The sequence below is a fragment of the Nipponia nippon genome, unplaced genomic scaffold, assembly GCF_047370975.1.
Source record: "Nipponia nippon isolate SJK-2023a ecotype South Korea unplaced genomic scaffold, ASM4737097v1 scaffold_1, whole genome shotgun sequence".
Taxonomy (NCBI): domain Eukaryota; kingdom Metazoa; phylum Chordata; class Aves; order Pelecaniformes; family Threskiornithidae; genus Nipponia; species Nipponia nippon.
The window spans coordinates 105,451,499-105,473,813 of NW_028262290.1; the positions used below are offsets into that span (position 1 = coordinate 105,451,499).

At 35.8% G+C, this 22,315-nt stretch overlaps 1 long non-coding RNA gene across 1 annotated transcript; it reads left to right on the forward strand.

Annotated features, from left to right (window-relative positions):
• Positions 1–1,123: 1,123 nt before the first annotated feature.
• On the forward strand, positions 1,124–22,021 carry LOC148057537 (uncharacterized). Its single transcript, XR_015699072.1, has 3 exons — positions 1,124–1,234; positions 19,153–19,310; positions 21,894–22,021. It is a non-coding gene; the product is annotated as an uncharacterized LOC148057537 (long non-coding RNA).
• The last annotated feature ends 294 nt before the right edge of the window (positions 22,022–22,315 follow it).

Consider the following 22,315-nt stretch of genomic DNA (forward strand, 5'->3'; position numbering starts at 1 on the left):
TTATTGGTCTTTTAAGCAAGGGCTTGATGAGATAATTAGCAATGGAGAAGCTTTAGAAGTTCAGTCTGGGTAAGTTCTCACAAGTTTTAGATGCTTACCCAAAGCTTATCTTGGGTCTCAAAATTTGTACCAGAAAGTGTACAAACATAAACTCTCAAGATTTATGAGGCTTTGTGCATGTGCTCTTAATGGAAATATTATGAGAACAACTTTTCTCAGAATCCGGAAGATTAACTGATGTTTTAAAATGGATAGGAGATATTAAATCACATTCTCGTTTTAGACAAGCTTTTTGAGTTTTCCAGGTTCCTGTATAGTTAAGTTTGTCAGCATGGTTATTGTTTCTTTACTCATCCATACTAATGTTGGTTTCTGATGAGAAAATATTGTATGTTTTTTGTTAAAAGAATAAAATATTGGTAACCTGTGTGCTAGTTTAGTCTGGGGTAGAATTAATTTTCTTCAGGGCGGGAGAGGGCTACATTTTGGATTTGTGCTGGAAACAGTGTTGATAATACAGGGATGTTTTTGTTATTGCTGAGCAATGCTTACACAGAGTCAAGGCCTTTTCTGTTTCTCACACCACCCCACCAGCGAGTAGGCTGGGGGTGCACAAGAACTTGGGAGGGGACACAGCCGGGACAGCTGTCCCCAACTGACCAAAGGGGTATCCCATACCATATGACGTCATGCTCAGCATATAAAGCTGGGGAAAGAAGAAAGAAGGGGGGGATGTTTGGAGTGATGGTGTTTTGTCTTCCCAAGTAACCATTACACATCGTGGAGCCCTGCTTTCCTGGAGATGGCTGAACACCTGCCTGCCAATGGGAAGTAGTGAATGAATTCCTTGTTTTGCTTTGCTTTGCTTGTGTGCACGGCTTTTGCTTTACTTATTAAACTGTCTTTATCTCAACCCATGAGTTTTCTTACTTTTACTCTTCCAGATCTCTCCCCCATCCCACCAAGGGGGAAGTGAGCAAGAGGCTGTGTGGTGCTTAGTTGCCAGCTGGGGTTAAATCATGACACCTCTAATGTGGTACTCTCATTACAGGTAATTGCCACCTAGAGCCTATTATATTACATTCACAGCAGTTCTCCAGGAAACTTACTTCCCTTCTCTCTTAAAAAAAGACTAGGAAATAAGAAGTTTTGAAAAATATAAATAAATTCTCCACAGCCAAGTTGGAAATGACTGTTTTGGAAGGGCAGCTGAAGAGGTTGTGAGGAATAAAAGGTAAGCAGGAGAATTTACATGGGGATGTTCCCACAATTATCTGAAATTTGTCATGTATGATATGTTTCAGTTCTCACACCATCAGTATGATCCCTTCGCTGAGTAGTCATAGCATATGGTGATATAAGAAGCTTGGTAGGCTGGATGTTCACTTTCTCAATGCAGCAGAGGTGGTGGGTACTGACTGGAGTAGATTTGTTAAGTATAATTTACATTGTAAATATCAGTCTGGATATCTATTCTGAAGAAGCATCCCTGGTATTTATACAGCTCCCTGTGAGAGCCATAGCCACAAACACAGGACCTTGTTGAGCTGCTTAAAGAAACTCTGTCAAGTTAGCTAAAGGAAGCATGGCATACCTTCTCAGTACTGAATAGTATTTTGTACAGTTATTGCATGATACTTATGATCCTGTCTGTGGTACTCAGAGACCAAATTCTGTAATTATCTGCATGTCTGCATACTATCAAACATAGAGAGACTTCCTCATTCTGTTATATGCAGGCATATGTTGAGAGGATAAGTTATTTGCATATTGAGGACTGGAGAAGAATAGAAAGGATGGGATTTTTATAAAGTGAAAAATATAGATGAGTCAACACAGCGCAAGCTACAGTTTCAGTAAACATGCTTCTTCATGAAGCTATTTCACTGATGTGGTCCTCTTCCCTTTTGTCTTCTGAAACTAAAATAGTTTGGGTTTGGGACCTTAGTTTGTCTACCTCTTCTTCTGAATTGTATTTTGGCATTGGACATTGTGCTGTCCAGATGCAGGGATGTTATTTGGTCTAAAAAGGAGATTAGGTTGTACTCTAAACCTGCCCAGGGAGAAACTGGATGGAGATATTTTCCTATATATATAGTCCATTCCTCTAATTTGTTAATTTTTAGGGAAAAGCTTACCTTTCTGTGATAGTTAGTGTGAAAGGCAGATAGATTAACAGAGCCTTTGTTCTGTGGTAATTCTGCATAAGAGGAGAAAGGATAACATAATTTGCTGGGAAAGAGTTGGTTCCTGTCTGCTTGAATTTCCAATAACTGGCATGTTTTCTGTCCATGCACCATAATGTACTGTTGATATAGGTAGCATGTGCTATGTAATGTATATTCTATGGTGTGCAGAGGTAGATATATGATGTGCAAGTAATAACCTTTTATTTGTAGTTAACACTACTGAATTCTATTATTTGACTTCTTACATATATCTTTTCAAATTAAAAAATTCTGAATGCTGTAGTCTTCAAATATAATTTGTTATTTGTTGGTGAAACAAAAGCAGCATTGGTGCAATGTCTTTATGCTGGAGTGTTTGTAGGATATGTATGTTGGCACATACAAGAAATATACCTATGAATGAAACTCAGTGGCACTTGCTCTGGAGCTTTCCATCATTTAAAAACTTTGGAAATCACATGGGAGTCCAAACCAACTAAAGTAGGTTGCCTAGTAGAAAACATGATGCTGTGTATCACTAATTTAATTTAGATTAAGAAACAATAAAGGACGCAATTTCTTCTTGGAATAACTACAGAGTAACTTGCTCTTTTGAGGTGTATGGTGAAGCCAGTGTAAAGCATTCAAGAGTACCATAATGTACAATCTCAAAACCAGCTCTGGTAAAAGTCAGTAGACTGTAGCAAACAAAATATTGATTATTATTAAAAGGTTATTTTTGGATCAAGCTTGTCTGTGTTTCAAAATTTATTTTAAACATTCATTCCAATATAGACTTCCAGCTGTCTTTATGAATTACTCTGTTAATTAGCTTGTTGGTTCCCAAGGGAAAAATTAACCTATTTATACTGAGATGTGTTGGATTTCAAAGTATTTGGCAGCACCTAAAGGCATTGTGAAAATAATTCAATTAAAATTAGGAGAGATAATTGCAGATGTTTTGTCAGTCTTGAAATAAGCCTCTGCCTTGATGCACAACTGCTATAGCACTATATTCCAGAAGCTGTCTTCTAAAAGGTTCTTCAGAGACTCCTGGCATTATTCAGAGGAAATAAGCTTCCTAAGTAGTAAGGATTGGCATTAGATTCTAGACTGTAATACTTTGAAATTACAAAATCTGTTAAAGGACACTGGTTTAAAAATATCGGTTTTGTACTTATGGATTCTGATTTATTATTATGCATAAACCCAAGGTTTTCCAAGTGATCACTCATGACTGCAAAGTTAGATTCCAGGAGCATTTTATCACCTTATGTAGACTGAATATCTGATCTTTTTACTGAGGATAATTGTACTTCTGTAATACTTGCCAGTACTACCACAAAAAAGTACCTGTGATATATCTTTATTAATTAACTGAATGTAGCTCTCATTCCTGGAAGAAAATGCTCTTCCTAATGCAGACCGGGGTGCTGTTGGCCTTCTTTGCCATGACGTTGCATTACTGGCTCATTGTCAGCCTGACATCACTGCAGCTCTCTGCAGAGCTGCTTTCCAGCATTCAGCCCCTGGCATGTGCTGGTGCCTGGGGTTGTTCCTCCCCACGTGCAGGACTTTGCACTTCTCTTTGTTGAACTTCTTGAGATTCCTCTCAGCCCAATTCTTCAGCCTGTCCAGATCCCTTTGGATGGCAGCGGAGCCATCTGGTGCATCAGCCACTCTTCCCAGTTTTGTGTCATCTGCAAACTTGTTGAGGGTATGCTCTATCACATCATCCAGGTCATTAATAAAGATGTTAAACACTATTGGCCCCAGTGTTGACCACTGAGGTACACCACTAGTGACTTGCTTCCTTGTAGACTTTGTGCCACTGATCACAACTCCTTGGGCCTGGCCATTCAGCCATATCATGTGATATCATGCTAGATGTTATTAGCAGTTAGATAGTAAATTTCTTAAATGCATTTCAGAGTCTCACGATTGAAGTTCTAGGTGTATGGTCCTGTTTATTTTTTTCTTTACAGCACAGATTCAAACTTTTTAGGAGGCCATCACTACCTGTAGTTACTGGCAAAAGAAGTTGGGTAGCTAGGTATAACATACTAAAACTTATCTCTGAGGTGCTAAGAAAAGAAGGAGGTAATTTTCAGTAGTCTTAAATGCAACACTTGCTTCCCGTGGAATTTGAAAAAGCTTGTTTCAGATCTTTAGGAAATGTCTTAAGACATGTTCCGATCTGTTTATTGAATTAGGCTGTCTAGAATTCCTTTCAGAGAATGTTCAAACTCATAATTTCTTGACTTAGTGAAAAATTTTTAATAATTTTTTTCATGTCTTATGAAAAATTAGAACCATTTTTATACGAAAGCAAAATAAAGCAGACTGTACTGAAGCATCTCTTCATCATCTGAAAATCCATGACTGTGACCCTAAACGTGACATATGACTTAAGCAGCTTGAAGAAAACATTAATATGCATGTTTTTAAAGGTGGGGGTTTTTTGGTACATAATGTATCGTTATTTCAGATCACTAGATTTTTTAATGTTTTCTGTACCTGTATTTTCTGTGAAATAAATCAACTGAGAAATTTACTAAAAGTATTGGTTTAGACTGTGCAGGGCATCTGTCTTCTGGTATCTGAATATATGCTAATATTGCTACATCTTTGGAAACTGGGATATCTATGTACATTTACAACTCTGGACTTAAGTTTTAGTAAAGCCTTCATAAGAGTTTTGTCCAAAAAACTAAGGGTGAGGAAGTCCTACTCTGTTTCTGCTGTTTTAATCTTTACAGTCTGAAAGTCAGATGCTGCATTGGCTGTATTATATTGAAATTTTATTTATTTTGTTGATCTGGAATATGTGGGGTGTTTGAGACATAAATATCGTGTCCAAGAATCAGAAACTGTGAAACACTGTAATCTTTGGTAATCTTCTGTAATTCTGGTAACAAGAGAAAAATAAACATAGTAGTCTAGTGTAAAAATGTTTTTGAAGAAAAAAGTCAATGTTTATGTTAATAGCTTTGTGCAAATAGAAGACTTTATGCACAATAAAAAAAATACAGGAAAATACTGTGTGAAAGTGATCATGGTGTACTAACATCGCACATTACATAAAATATCCATCGGTATTTGCATTTTGTATGAGGGTGTATTTAACACCATACCTAAATCATTAAGCAGCTAATATAAACCAAACCCAAAATTATATATCTCTTGTAGAAGAATGTAAGTGTTGAATACAAAGACCTAGGTGTTTAACTGTCACCTAAGCCGTGCTCTAAGAAATTAAGTTCAAAAGGTTAATTAAGTTGAAGTGTTCCTTAATCCTGGCGAATTTTCAGATTCAAGGATTAGTTTTATGTGACATTTTAAATGTTACAATCTCCTGCCAATGCTCTTTTTCTCTTTCTTTTACATTAATAAATCATGCCATGCAGATAAGGAAATTGAATGTTGTCTTCCACATCTTGAATGGATTAGAATAATTGGGTTAGTAGAATAACCCTATGTGTGTTTTCCATGGAGGAGCTGATTTAGGTGGCTACCTTAAGGAATGAATTCAGGGTTATGAATTCTGAATGTAAACAGACATTAATACTCCTTGCAAAGGCATGATTTCAGGCACATTTGTCTTTATTGACTGATATTAATTGACTCTGTATCAAGTGTCCCATATCTTATGTGTAGAGATCCCAAGTTCTTAAATGTGGGCTTTGGAGTCAATTGGAACAGGACAACACCAATCTTTGTTTCCCCTAATTCCTTTTGCTTACCTAGTTCTGTTTGGATGCTCTGAAGTGTTCACAGTACACTCTGGAAAGGAAAAAATACTCCATTGTGTTGGAATATTACAGAGTTCTGCAGAGAAATAGACTTCAAATTGATAGTTAGGAAAAAATCTTGTTAATTGATAGAAGTGTGAAGCTTTTATGAATACCAATTACTTCAGGGTTCACAAGCATAATGCTGAAATTGGAATGTTCATGTGACAAAGGGATATCATACAACTCCCTGGTACATACATGTTTTCATGTAAGGTTGTATTTTGCAGTAATTGTGACAGGTAACAAAACTAAGCAGTAAGTAAAGCACTCAGTTCCCAAAATAAGTTTCAAAATACAATGCTTTATTTGCAAAAATGATTATTGAATTGTAGAGCTTGCTAAAAACTACAATTTGTTAGCTTTGGAAATAGTCTACTGAGAAATTGATCACAATGCAAAGTGCCTATCTTTATAACACCATGTGCTTAAATCAGCCTCTGGAAGGACTATTTCGTTCTTTTGCTACAGTTAATACAGAAGCTAATTTTAGGGATGAATGACCAGTCATGTCAGAACTGGCCAGGACTGAAGGGAGATTAACTACACTTGAACATTACAATTTGGAATACTCGATAGAAAAGGAAATGCGAATGACATGCAAGAGTAGCCAGAAATCCTGTACAAAGTCTGATCTTATTTCTGGCTAGCATTAGAGAAAGGTGGAGACAGAAACTCTGACTCTTGGGAGTGTGGCAATAAATCCAGATAAGACATTGAACTTCAGCTTGTGGTCTCATCATATGCAAATGATGCACCTTAATATATCACTGTAATCAAAGCCACATCTGGATGGTTCTTTGACAGATCTCACAGAAGAAGCTCAGGCTGGGGCTGGGGATGTATTCGGTGGCATCTGGGAGCTGCAGATGTTCTGCTTTTTGTAATAAGGCATTTTTTATATGGTTAAAGTATAAGCTTAGACAGGTTCTGCATTGAAGCCTACAGTCTTAGAAAAACTCACATTTTGTTGTGGCGGAGTGTACTTAATGGTATTTCTTGGCAGGTTTGTAGTTGATGGATGATCCTGCAATATTAAAGTGTATAAAATAGACAAGTATGTGACTCGGATACTCAGCTGGTTAAAAGGACTGTTGGCTACAATGAACTACCTGCTTTTGTTTCAGCTGGGAATGGGATCTTTAGTTTTCCCAAGAGATTCCTCAGACTTTCATTTTGTCCTTACATGAAGCTGTCTGCAGTGGAGGTCACTGGCCTCTCTCTGCTATATAACCTTCCTATCTTTAATTGTTGGTTTTTTCCCGCCCCGCCCTGCCCCGCTTTGCTGCTTTTTTTTGTGTTTTAAAGATCTTGTATCTCCCTGCTTTGTTTATAATTCTCTAAGATGAGTTTCACAATGTGTGAAGCAGCCTGAGTTCAGAAATGGGAGAGGAATGTAATGTTTCCACAAACATTACATCAATGCATCACTCTTCCTTTCCTCCCTCTTTTTGTGTTGTACTGTCTTAAGACATACTTTTCTGTTCTATTATGTGGTCAAGTGAAAATGTTTTGTAGGAATTGGGGCTGGTTTGTGAGGCTTCTAGAGGGGAAAATTTTACTTAAACACAAATGGTCAAGAAACAATCCCATAAGCAACTTTCAAATTATATAAGCAGATGAATGTACTTGTAAGTCTATAAATGTTGCTTCTAGCAACTACGTGACAAATATTTTTAGAGTTAAAAGTTCTGAAGAAAAAAGGTTATAAATTAATGTGTATTTTCCTTAGCAATTTTTTTTTCCCTTCTTCACTCACATCCCCCCCAGCTTTGTAGTCCTTTTCTTCATAATGAGTTTATACATCTTTAATATTTCTTGATTTTTAAGTGTATTTTAGACTTTCAAAGGACAAATGAAAATTAATTGTGCAGAAACAAATCCTGTAAGTACTCCAGTTTGGAACAGAAGTAGTGAGGAGGTACATAACTTTCTCTGAAAATGGGAGACACTGGCCTCTGCCCAGGTAAATAGACATAGATGACAAATCACTACTGAACTATCATTGCCGATATACTTCTGCAGCCATTAATTCAACAATGCAGACTTGCATATTTTAGGATTTTATATTCTGCAGACATCTTAGAATCAGAGAATAATTCAGGGTGTCTGTAGTCTACCTTCCTTCTCAAATAAAAGCTCCAAGAATGGAGACTGCTTTGCTGGGCAACCTGCTCACTGTGCAACTCTCTTTGTGGTGCAAATTCTTCCTTGTGTCACACTGGAACCTCCCATTTCCATTTTTGATCGCTACTTCTCATCCTCCCACTATACAAAGAGCAAGCCTGGACCTGTCTCTTCAATGACTTACCCGTAGGTATTGGGGGACTGCCATCAAGTTCCCCTGAAGCTGTCTCTTCTGCAGGCTGAACAAGCTCTGGTCCTTCAGCCTCTTCTTGCAGGGCAAGTGCTCCAGCCCCAACCATCCTGGTGGTCCTCCACCGAACTTTGATCAGTTTATCAACATCCTTCTTTTCTTGGGGGGGTCAAAACTCGATGGAGTATTCTGAGTGCTAAGTAAAGGGAAACAATTTCTTCCCTCAGTCTGCTGGCTACATTCCTTTCAATACAGCCCAGTGTGCTGTTAGTCTTCCATGCTGCCAGGGTATGCTGACAGTAAAAGCATACTTAGTTCTACAGCAAACAGTAATGTCTTAATTTTTTTAGATCAGTGTAAAAAACTAAAATTAATATTATTAAAAATAATCCTCTCTCTCCTCCCCAGAAATGTAGGTTCCAAAGTCATAAACAACCAGAAATCACACTTTTTTCCTACTGTGGACATCTTATGTATATGCGTAAGTGCTTATATCAAATAGAAAGAAACAGTACCATATTTGATACTGATGGATCTTTGCTATACTGTCCATTTCTTTGTATCTCCATTTTATGAAGATATCCATTTATTTTCAATTGATAATCAAGAAATATGGTAGAACTTCTTCAGTGCTTAGTTAAGCACCCATATTTGGATGACCAGGATTGTAGCTCTTTGATTCTCAGATAGGCTGTGATGGTTTTTAGTATAGATTAAAAACCCACTCCTTTTTATTCTGCGGTGTGTATTTTCTGTGTATGTGTACAGAGTTACTTACAGAATTACAGTATTATATATATATACACAGTAATTTAAATGGGCAAATGTGTTTTAGCGTATTATGCCATCATTTTCGAGAATACTGTAACATTGTCATGTTATAATACATGCAACTTAATACAGAATATATAATACATAACACTACCCTAGGTACCAACTGCAGAATTAATAGATTTCATATCAGGGTTATTGTGTGTTGTGTATTTTTATCACTTTTCATTGTTTCTGGTCAGAGAATTGAATGGAGCACACACAATAAAAGCGCCCCACCCATGTTGTCTCTAATTTCAGATTTTAGCTGCATAATTAATGTATTTACTCTCAAGGACTAATCCATTAGTTTCTTTGCCATTTATAAATACATTTTAGAAAACAGTAAATATTTGCTCATGTTACATATTAGAATTTTAATTGTGAACATACTATTACTAGATATTTATGATTAATATGCTGTGTTGTATGAAGTTATAAATCTGTACTTTTTCCTAATATTCTTTTGCTAATGTGTTGAAAAATTTCCTTGCATGTAGATAACCAATATGCAAAACTCCTTTCAGGACTGCATTTACAGCATGTCACAAGAGAGTGCAGAATACTTCAAAGTATAAAGCCGTGCTCCTGGAAGCACTTATGTAAGTTCTTCCCTGCAAGCTTGAGAATAGTCCAAGGGATTTGAATGAGACCATTTAGAAATTTATGTGTTTGAAGTTATGCATGTGTCCAGACATTTGCAGAAGTAGGGCTTGAATTGGACTTGTTGCATTCAAACCCTTCTTTTGTAAAAACACAACTGGAGAAGAAGCCTCTGCATATGCACAAATGTCATGAAGTACTAAAAGTAACTGAAAGAAGGGATGAATCTAGATGAGTGTTTGTGGGGTGGGGGTGAGGGGGAAGCCTGGGCATTCACAATTCTATCTATAAAATTGCTGTGTTTTTTTAAAAGAGCTGCTGGTATACCACCTTGTCTGCAGTGACCTTTTGATGTTCAGGTCTTCCTTTTAGAAATAAATGAGAATAAAAGGAACACTTTGCAACACATTCTGAAGTATTGGGGAAAAACACTTCAGAGAAAAGTATAGAAAGCTTTCTTATACATCAGATAGTGAAGGAAATGTTGATTTAACACAGTTTACATTTTTATTTAGCTCTTAAGTTTAACATCCCTGCCAAGATCCAGCTATACAATAACTAAACAAGTTAGCATCTGCAACTTCTTAAAATTCTGTTAAACAGATGTGATTCCTGGCATAACTTATTTCTCGCCAGCACTTTTTGTTACATTCCACTAAGACCAAACAGGAAATATATTTCCTTCAGTCTAAGAGTTCAGGAAGAAAATGAGCCTCTCTTTGCAGCACAGAACACAAGGAAATCGTCATTGCTTCATACCATCAATTAAAAGGTCAATGGTAAAATAAATGGGCAGTACTCTTAGTGTGTCAAAGATGTGAGTAAATGTGTTGATGTTGATTCCTTTTAATTTGCATATTTAATATTTTTTCCTCTCACAGGTTTTAGGCATGTGATCATTAGAACACTTTCTCTAGTGCCCTTATTTTTATTCGGTATATATTCACAGTTAATGTCTCTAATGTACATTTTTTAAGCAACTTAAGTTTGGATTTTAATGTTATTTTTATTGGTTTTGAGTGTGAAAAAATGCAGAAAGATGCCTAGAGGATTTTTTAAAAGCACTTTGTCATTTAATGTTCAGGCAACACCAAGTGCTACAGAAAACCCCTTCACAGATCCTACATACAGATCTTAACCACAGATCTTGTGCATGGCACATGTTTTTTTGGGGAGACACAAGAAAATTAGCACTGAAGATTCAGAATGAACTTGTACCTTTGCACAAACCTGAAACCGAACCATTTTTATGGTTGAAAAAATTCATTTGTATTTTATGTTTATTGTATTTAATTTCTTCTTGTGGCTCTGCCCTTCCTGGTTTGAACCAGGCTTGGAAACGGAAATACTGAAATACTTGCAGAAATGTTATTCTTTAGTCTATTTTTGGCTTGGGGAAACCACAAAGAACTGGAAATCCTAGGAGAAAACCGACTCTTGTGAAACGTTGTCAGCCATGTTTCCAGAAGTAGAGATTTAAAAAAAAAAAAAATAAAATTCAGGATTTATCCAAATTTACGATACAAGTCATTCATTGGATGGTTGTTCAATATTTCTTTTGGATTATAAAAATTAGTAAAAAGGATATGTTGCCATATGTTTTTACAGCTCTTGATGTACCACTAAACAGCAACACTAATGCCCGAACTAAATTATGACAGAAGGGTGCAGTACAGTTTTTTGCATTAATTCAAAGCAGATCCAAAATTTAAATCTCCTTTGCAGAAATTTTCTAATCTCATAATCTTCCCCAAATCCAATTTTTTAAAATCTGGAGAAGGGACAAGACTGTAAATAAGTGTGTGTATGTGTCCCTGTGTATAACTCAAATTCATTGAATGTCATTATTGCGTGCAAGTCTGGGCTTGATTTTTGATTAGCAACGCTGAATTTTCTCTTTGGTTTTACTTCATCTAAGTTAGCAGAATTTAGAAATTTCCCTTTTGTTTGTGACCTAAGTAAATTCTTTCAGCTACTCATTTGAATTTTTTTACTATTTATCAAAAATGCTTAGGTACTGGTATATTTGACCCATTTGAACGTTGTTTTTTAATTAAGTGATCTTTCTAATCAAGACTAGTACATATTATATATTCCACCATTCTGTGTAGTAGATAGAAAGGGTAAATAATTTTGGATTTGATTAACCACATAATTTATTTTTTTTATAAACAAGTTCCTCTGAAAAGGATATTGCCTGTGTGCTTATCTATAATACACATCATCTACTAAATGGATATTTTCTCAGAATTTCTAGACTTACCTGTGATAAATACTTTTGAGAACTGAGTTACAGAGGAATACTGCAGCATCTTGTTGCAGTAGTTATTAATTCTTACTGGCAATAGGCCATTTTAAACCATTTGGCCTTTATGTTACAGGACCACAGGGCATATGCTCTCTGACACTTGTGCAATATTTTTCAAATATAGCAGTAGTTTTACTTAGAATTCTATTTTTTAATATTTTATGTTCATTGTTGTGGTGTTGGTTTATAGTGAGTTGGTAAGCTCAAACAGTCTTTCCAGTTGCCTGTAATATTTTATGTACATGTAATCAGTTATGCTAGTTACAACTATTATAACTGGTTATGTCTATTACCTGTGCTTACTGCTTATGTCTATAGTAACTTAACATAATTCGCGGCCAAGCTAGAGCCCAATGCTCCTCGCGCTGAGAGATTAAACAATCACGTGTGCTGAACTTGAAGCAGAGAGCATGAGTGGAGTGGAGCATGAAGGTGCAGCACTCCAGCCCCCACAGCAGCAGGCATGGTGGGACACTCCAGGGAGGGGAGTTGGGTACGAGTGCCCCATGGGATGGCTGTGCTTTTGTAGTCTGCCTCTGTGAGAATGCTCCCAGTCCAGTTCAGGGCAAAAGCAAAGAGTGAGCTTAAATTGCCTTTGGGACTGTTTTGTAAAATGGATCAAAAAACTGTTATGTTGGCTGTACAAGGCAAAGGGCAGTCAGTAAGCTGATGCTAGCTGCCAGTTGAGGGCACAGGGCCCATGCGGCACAGAGCGGAGCAGCTTGCTGTGTCCTAACGCTAAGGATGCTTTAAACTAACATCTGCCTTTTCACACTGGAAACTCTAGAACACTAGAAGTGTTTCTACTATCAATTACAGATAAAAGACAGTTCTGCAGTTGCTCCTCCATGCTTCTTGGTTATTATGTATAAACACCCAGCTGAGGGTGCCATCTTAGTGAACTAGTGAGGAGGGTGTTTCCATGTTCAATGACATCAAATATCAATGCGTCTTTGGCAGGCTGATCTGAATTTGTAAGTCTTACAAGATAACTGTTCTTATCCTTGGCTGCTAGCTGATTGCTGTGTTGGGGAAGGGATGTAGGAGATGGGTCTATTTTCCCTGCACTATTCTTGCTGTTTGATAAGACTTTTTTTTGAGATTATGTATTTATCCTACCAGGCCTCTTGAAAAAGTTCAGTCTGTGGAGAGGAGAGAGGCAGAATGTCAGAAATTCCAGCAAGAGATGAAGTATTTCCAGCAGTAACTTTGTCTCACTGTAATTAAGTGCTAGTATTTAAAAAAAAAAAAAAAAGCTTTATGAAGGTCTAGGGGGAAAATCTCAAACCTTTTAGGCTCAGAATTCTGTAATGGGACTGGAGTGCTGTGGGGGTATCATGGGGGCTTCCTGTAGATCTCTTAAGTACCTGGAGACAGTCTGTGTATGAGATTTTCTTGGCTGTATGTGATGTTCAGTTAGTATTTCCATTTATTTAATAACAATGTTAGTCTTTCAAGTCTGGTGTGCTAAGCTGTGTCAATTAAATGATTTTTTTTCTCTTTGTCCATAAGGTTCTAGTAATGCTCACTTGGGATTGAGACAGTTAAATCCACTTACCTTTCCCATCATTTACATAATTGGCAGACATGGTAAAAAAAAAAAAAAGTAAAACTTACTGACATTTATAGTTAAATAAACGCTTGCATGATAGTCTTACAAGGCTAAGAGGTCTGAATATTGGCTATTTGATTTTAATATATTAGGAAAGTAGCTTTTATTTCTTTGTACTTGTTCTTGATTTGGATCAAAGCTCTCAAACACTTCGTGCCTGGAAGGAGTAAAGAATTTACTATCACCTCCTCGAAAGACTCTGTCTTGGCTCGCATGAATTTAAGAACATGATCTAACACATAACACAATTAAAGGGATTTCTTTTCAAGAATTATTTGTTTAATCCTTCTTTTTTTTTCATGACTTATAATAAAAATGGATCGTGCAGTGGGAAAAAGTGCATTTTCAGATATCACATGTGACTAAGTTATTAGTGCATATGTTTACATACATTTTGTGCTGGTCCATCAATTTGTAAATTCACTAAAGACACTGAAACAGCATTGAATAAATGCTTCATACTCTGTTTTTCCAGACTGCAAAGTTGGTGATGTATTCTGCATTATCTTTGCTTGGTTGTGGTTTATTAAGATATTTAAAAAGGTTAATGAAATCTATCATGAAGTTCTTCAGCAAGTGGTATTTGTAACAGTTTTGGCTTGTGTTTTTATTAATGATCTTGAACAAAAATAGGAGTATGCTGATGAAATGCACTTTTTCACGAAGCTGGAAGGCATTTACACTCTAAATACATGACGTTTTATGTATCAGGAATGTTTCTAGTAAGCTGAGGGATGATTATTTGGAAATAGTATCTAACATGGAAAGACTTGACTATATGGCATGTGTCACTGTTGTTACCCACCATGGAAAAGGCAGAAGTCCTCAAAGGTATTTCATGAGGTATTTCCAGTGAGAACAGAAAGGTAGATGTCATTTTAAAACATACTGACCAAGTCTCATTTGAATATAATCTACCATATCAAATTGAAGCTATTGCAGAGAGGAATAAAAGGGAGAATAGAAAACCTGCTTCACAAGAGAAGACTAAAAGATGTTGGCTTTCTATAGATACTGTAATTTCTTTCAATTTGAAACTTAGGAGAAACATTTCTATCAGCTAAGAATTGAGTTTTTCAAACATTTCTACAAATGCAGACAATAGAGGCAAGTTTTTGATGCTCACTGTACACATACAAATGTCTAAGCCCTCTCTTAAACCTGTCTGTATTTAAAATGGGGCTCAGTTCAGTGCTACATGGGAAGATATGACCTGATCTGAGTGTTAGGGGTGTGAATGTAAAGATTCAGGATTTCCTTACAACTTCTGTATTTGTCGAGATGATTAACCTCACTGTGAATGGTAAAGAATCAGTTTGGGAAGTTCAAATGTCTTAAGTTTCTCACATGCATGATTAGTCAATGGACTGTGGCATTTCAGAATTTATTTTCACTAAATTCTGGAAATATTTGGAATCAAATATTAGTAATAAAAATTATGCCATACTTTTCTATTTTTCACATACTTTAGAAAAGTCTTTGCATCTTCTGAATTCTGGAGGCTACTAAAATTCTGCCTTGAAGTAATGTGCTAATGTCAGTGCAAAGTTGATTTTAATTATATAAAGTTTTAGCTTTCAGAACCCTGCAGGATAAATGTCATAAATAAAGGAATTCATGCACATATTAAATGCACATTGTGAGGGGAAAAAACTCTCCAAGGACAGACACATGTCTCTTTCCATTGGAACTTGAGTCTTAATGTCAACACCTTTACCATACAGCATCAGGCACTAAAACTACCCATTAAAAAAATGTGACATCACTCTCAGTAATGAACATATAGCATACACTATAGTTCTAGGTTCATGTTTCCAAACTCACAAAATCTTCTCAGCATTCTTCATCTTTTAAACACAGTAAAAAATTTGGTATCAAATATACACTAAAAATTTGGGTTTTTTTTTTACTCCTTATGTTTCTTTGCCCACTGCTGTTTTCCTTCATGTCAAAGAAGGAGTTCACCTGTATTCCTCAAATATCCCGTCACAGACTATATTTAAAAATAGTACTGTCCTTCAAAATATTCTGTGGTAAAAGCAAATGCTGCCAAATTATGTAGCATCCAAATTATGTAGAAGTTCTTAAACTTCTTAATCAATCTTTATATCAAATTTGTGTTACACCGAACATTTGTCCAGAATGGCAATGCGCATTTAATCATATTCACGTAAAACTGTGTGTGCTGGGGACGGGTTTTGGGGATATCCCTTGGAATCCTATATTTCCTTCTTTAATCTGATGTGGTGGTGTTTCTCCATGTTCCCTACAGTTATGAGGAACACTGCTGTTGCTGAAAAACTAAAGGTTGTGGAAAGGGAGGTATAGATTTCACCAAGCAAGAGAACGTAAGGGTATACGTGTTTTGAGTTAAATCCAGCTGGATTTTTGGAATTGCAATTGGAAGAATCTTCCTGAGAAGAATTAATTAGACAAAAGTGGGGCATGTTAAGTCTTGAAACCTTAAACATATACTACCCCTGGATTTGGTGAGAAAGGCAAATTATATGTTCTGCAGCAGCCAGAGCAAGCAAGTCCTGGAAGCATCAACAGTGAAAATCATTTTGTTTTGTCCTCTTGTTTTCTTTTTGAAGTTAGGTATCTAAATGTATGAGGAATGTGCTTGTGTAAACTTTTTGAGGCGTATTGTTTTGGCTGAATTAGTAAAATAAACCAAGGCAACATAGAAAGGGTATGTTGTTGAGTTTTTTGTTTTGACCTGGGCCTCTGGCACAGTTTCTCTCTACCTGCAAAGTCCTTGGCTTTGCCACACACACCCTTCAAAGGTCAAATAATGTCTTTTTGTCTTCCATATATGATAGGTGGTCTCTCTTCAGAGCTTTCCAGCGCCTCCCCTCAAATGACTGGAGGTAGTTAGCAGAGGCCACATGGATTAACTTTTCTCTTGGATCTTGTTCCTCTCCTCAGTATTGCCAGCCCCCATTGGCCTAAAGAGGAAAGTACCAGGCCCTCTGTACTCACTTAAGTTTTCCATCTGCAATAGGCAAGGAATATTGTAGCTATTTCTTATTTTGGAACTATGCTGCAGGCCCAGTTTTCAAAGAGGACTCAACATGGTCATACTAGGTCATAACCGATACCTAAGTATTTATAAAATTGTTTATGCACAAAACCTAACCTGGGAAGACTTTTTTTCAATTTTGTAACCCCAAACCAGTGAGACTCCAGAACTTTTCATCCTGTATGAGCCTCAAGCCTCACAGAGGTCAGATAATGTGTATGCTCACAATTTTGTTCAATTTTAATCACCATAAAACCTTTCACATTTTATTAGTGTTTTCCAAAGACATCTTGAAAGAGGGGATTTAAAAACCAAGGCAACATTTATTATATAGGGATGTCCTCCCTGCTGTGAAGAAGAATTTAACCTTGATCTTGCTCAAATGAAACATTTTTCTTTTAGTTAAAATTCATAATCCAACTTCTCATGTGTTTCATATTTTTTAAGTATGTTCAAGTTCAATAGAAAATATGGAGAAGGAATTCAAGTAGAAAACACTTTGAAAATGTCTTAATACCTCACCAGCATATAAAAGGTTAGACATTTTGAAGTATTTATCATATAGCAGTTGCCCATGTGAAAAACAGGAACCTTTCAGTGAAAAACACTTAAGGAAAAATTAGTGTTTTCATTATTACATTAAAATAGGAATTGAATTGTTTGTTAGAAAAATAATCTCTCTGGTTTGGGTTTTGAATGTTTCTAAAACTAAGACTGGGGGTGATTTGACCTGGAATCAGTTTCTGAAAAATAAATGAATCCTGCATACTTTGAGAAAGAATAGGAAAAAAAAAGTGACAATATATATGTGTGTATGTGTGTGTCTCTCTCTATATGTACACTCTAATATGAGTAGGGAACACATATTGAAAAATGTACCTTCTCCTTTTTTTCCAAGTACTATATATGATATATTCATCTTACCCAGTTAGTGTGAGAAATTCCTGATTCCATCAGCTTCTTGAAAGACCCGTATTAATGCAAGTATATTTTAAGCGGCTGGTTATAGGAAGTGGACTTAAAAATGTTCCAAGCTTATCTTGGCACGTAACCGTATGCTTTGGCTTTAACTTGAGATAATCTGATACTCAATTCTTTGGAGTATTTAAGAAAAACTATAAATAGTTACATTTATTCCATATCTCTTTTTTTATAAGACAAAATAATAATTTACTGGTGGCTGTCACAACTACATTTTCCGAGTTGCTTTTATTTTCTGCAGTGTACCAATAAATGTTGTCAAGTATTGGTCTTACTACCAATTAATAACAATTCAAGGGAATGTTTTAATGCAATAAACTCTCTCAAGAGTGTATGAATGTCTCATTGACTGAGAGCTAGTGCATCTGAAATACTGTTTGATTCAAAGTCTTCTTCTGTAAAGGTCACTAATAAATTAGTCTTAGTTTTGAGGGAATACATGAACTGCAAAAACCTCATGAAGTAATAATTTTCTTTCTCTCTCTTTTTCTATTTTTTTTTTCTTTTTCCCCTGAGGAACATTTCCAGCCCCAGTCCCTTACCCTGAAAAGAAAAGCATTTGTTCACTGCGTCTGACAAAGAAAACAAAATTCAAGGGATGTGAACAGTGATTTCTGTTCTCTTAAAGCTGGTTTTATAAGGCAGAAAGTCTAGATGTTGAATTTTTGGGCTGCTCAGGTTTGGCTTATGTTCTGTGAAGAAAAACATGAGCAATATTTATGGAAGAAGACATCTGATAGCGATTTACTTAGCAATTTATTATCTGCAATTTGTTTCTTCTGTTTATGATCTGTTTAATTAGCCTTCATGAAGGAAGAAAACCATCCAAACCACAAAAGAATTCTGTTTAATTAAAATAATGTGTTTATAAATAGATTCTCCCCACAATAATTTTAATAGAAGTTTTTCAGCCTTGGCTGAAATTAAGGGGAAAATATTTACATAAAGTTTTATTTAAATATCTATTGCTGAAAATTTACATGACATGAGGTCAAATTTATTTTTTCTAAGTCAGAATTAGTTTTTGGTAATACTACTTATCCAAAATCTACTAGGCAATTATTATTGTCTCGAGACCAATTTTTCCCTATTTGTTAAATATAGTCTTTCCTTTTTGCTCTTTCATGCAATACAAGTGTACTCTCAAACAAAAGAAAAATTATACATCTTGCCAAAACGTATACATACTAATATTTGTAGGAAGCCTGTCTTGTCTTTGGGCACATATAGAAATATTTTCAGACTGGCCTAAGAAAGGCCATCATCCTTCAAATCTGCGGTTCTCTTTCCTAAATTCATAGTTACAGTAAACGTTATTAGTTGTAACCATGTTCATTCTTTGCAGTTTTGTAGGCTGGAGGGTAAACTTCAGACAGCATTATGTTTTACTTAATTACTCTCTGTTTGCCCTCTTATCAGCAATACTTATTAAATTAGATGTATTTTTTAAAGTATTCTATATTGAGGATGGTCTGTTCTGGAATAATATTCTGTTGTGATCCTTATCACAATGTGTATGCTGGTCTGTTTCCTGTCTTAGGCAAAAGAATTAATTCTGAAGATGCATACTTCTTTACCTGAAGATGTGTACTACTTTAACATCACCTTAAACTTGCTGCTTTGACCATACTGCATACCAGCAAAGGACCTAAGAAAGTTTGCCTGAAGAATGCATTAAAATATTTTGTGGTAAAGAAGGTGAGAAACTCAAAATGGCTGCTGATTTTAGGATTTTGGTTTTTCATTTGAAGACAAAATTACTGTATATACTTTTTTCTGAATGTTTGTAAAATTGTTATTAAGATGCACCTGATTTGGTGAAAATTACCCAGTTACACACTGATGCCAAAACCATTGGGCAGTAACCTTCTAATGCCTTCACACAGCTTGAATTATGAAAATATTTATCTGCTTTTCACATGTGCTGTCTTTTCCATCATGTTGCCCCACTGACCTTCACTGGCATGTCTTCCTTTTTTTAGGATTGTCATTAGGATACTGACAAAATTAGGTCTTGCTGTAAATTGTCTATTAGTAAAGAAAAATAGCTTGTTGTTTATCCTTTGGAAGACAATCTTAGTCTATCCATCTGAGTCTCTGACAAAAACCATAAGCAGCATTAGTGATATACCCCTTAGCATCTCGAAACATTACATTATCTTATTGGTTAGTTCTGAAACTATTATTAGATACCTTTTATCAAATTTTCTAGTGAAGATTTTTTCCCCTTAAAAACTCTGAAAATAGTTTGTTGGTGATTTTTAAACTGCATATTTCAGACACCTTCATGATATTGAAAAGGGAATCTATTGCAATGCTCACAGTAGGTGGCTAGATGGGAAAGCAGTCACCAGTCAAATCTTAGTCCTGTATATTGCATCATAGCCTGGAAATATCCAAAATACCCACCCTTATTCTCTCTCAAAAATATTTTTTCATGGAAATATTTACACTACTTTATGTTAGAATTCTCTAAATTAGGTGCCTGAATTTGAATCCTAGGCTCTCTTCCATAGTCAGTGGGCCATGCTAGAGGCAGCACAGGTTAAAATACAGTATTTTTTTCAACTAGCAAAACACTTTTTTACATTTAGAAATGAAAAACAAATTTAAAAGGAACTTCTATACCTAATAATGTCCAGTGTGAAAAATAATCACCTTTCTGTTGGATTTTGAAAAAATTAATTGCAGTTGGAGAGTGTACATAAAGATTCTTCTCTTCCCAGGACTTTCATTTTTCCACAGGCTGTGGAAAAAATGGAGATGAATTACTTAGACTTTAAACTGCCAAAGAAATTTGAGCACTAAACTTAGAACTAGATTTGCAAATAATTGGAAGATGGGATTTTTAGTCTTAACCAAGCCTATGGAAAGTTGCCAAACCAACAATAGCTTGGTTTTTTAAGGTAGTATTTACTTAGGTTAGGGAGCAATGTCCATATAGTAAACAAACAGATTATGGAGCAAAGCTTTGTCAACAATAACCTCCTTTTACACACACCAGTCCTTCCAGCACTGTGGCACTTTCTCCAGGACTTTGGCACTTTCTCAGGCTGTATCTGTAAATGAAAGGTTTTTGGTTTTGTTTTTAAATAGAGCTCAGTTTCCAAACCTTATAGTAGATTAATTCATAATATGGCCTGAGAAATAATGAGTATGGTAGAACAAGAGACCTGTTCGGTACATAAGCAGGAATAAAAAGGTGCCAACCAGACAATCTGTATGTAAGGCTTATTGCTGAAGCAACACAGCTGAAGCAATGCTGTCTCATTGAAATACTTCTTTAATAACTGTCAAATCTTTAAGCCAAGTAGATGTTTTTGCTATTGTAATTGCAATGTCAGGTAACTGATTTAGACTGCCATGGACAAAATCACTTAGAATTTCATTTGCCTTTCATTCACACTATGATAGTGTGGTTATTTGCTGCAGATGAGCTTAGATAAAGAGTTTTCTGTGATGGATCTCAGCTGTATTATTATTTTTTTTAATGTTGGCTAACCGACATCAGATGTGGCTCTTCTGTCATTGTGGGTTATCATTGTGTAGGAGTGGAAAATAGATGTACATAGTCTTTGGTAGTCTTTACTGAGAGGATAAAGTATTGTGGAAGTTAAAATGGTGTTTTAATTGTTAAGGGAAAGTTAAGGCTAACAGCTCTTATTTTGTCCTGTTCTTTATGCAACAAAAGGAAAAATGGCATAACTTGTTTTAATGAAGACTTTTCCAATACAAAGTTTCTTCTTTGGCAATTGTAAAAGACTTAAAGGTATAATGTGCATGTTGCAGGGTGATTCTATCCTTTATGAATGTTAGTGTATATGAAATATTTAGTTATTGTTACTTTTGGAGCAAGACAACATTCAGTCGTGTTTTTGTTTTACTTGTGTGTCTCAATGTAATGATTTTTCTTACTATTACTATTTTTATTAGTAAGGCTCTCAACAGTTTGCATAATGAATGAGGTGGGGTGACATGTTCAATACCCAACTCCAGCTGGTGCTTATATACTACATTTATGCAACACATGTACAAAAAACTTTATATACTCACTTGGAGGCTAGGTATTTATCAATTATGTTAAAGGAAGGACATATGTTCTGGTCCTTTTGCCCCATGTTATCATGGAGTCCTCCTGCTGGAATGTGAGGATGTGGCTGGGAGTGCCTGGAGAAAGCAACCAAGATGTGTAGAGGAAGCATAAGCTCAGAATAGTTTTTCCCCTGTAAATTGATTCATATTTTACAGGCTATCTTTCATTCTGTGTTATTTCTGTTCTAGACTGTGGGACTGCCTCTATCAGACCTTCATCTTCAGGAAGATTTGTCTATTTTCTGTTTGTCAGATGGCAAATCAGCAGCCAACAACAACACAGAATCTCATATATCTGAATATTATCTTATTACTCTGACAGGAAGATTTAAGAAAAAAACATCTTATGATACCACTGTGCTTCAAAAACAAAAAAAAAAGGAATAAATATTAACCACAACAGTAGAAATGTGTTCTGAATAATGTTCCAAAGTTTTCTTGACAACAATAACAACAACAACAGAATTAGAACCACACAGTTGACAGATCTTGCCCAATGACGCATGCTGTCAGACAGGAAGTTGGCCTCAATTGTAACTAGAGGCTTTAGTAAGCCATGCAAAATACAAATCTGGAAACTTGGAAAAAAATTTCCAGAATATTCACAAACC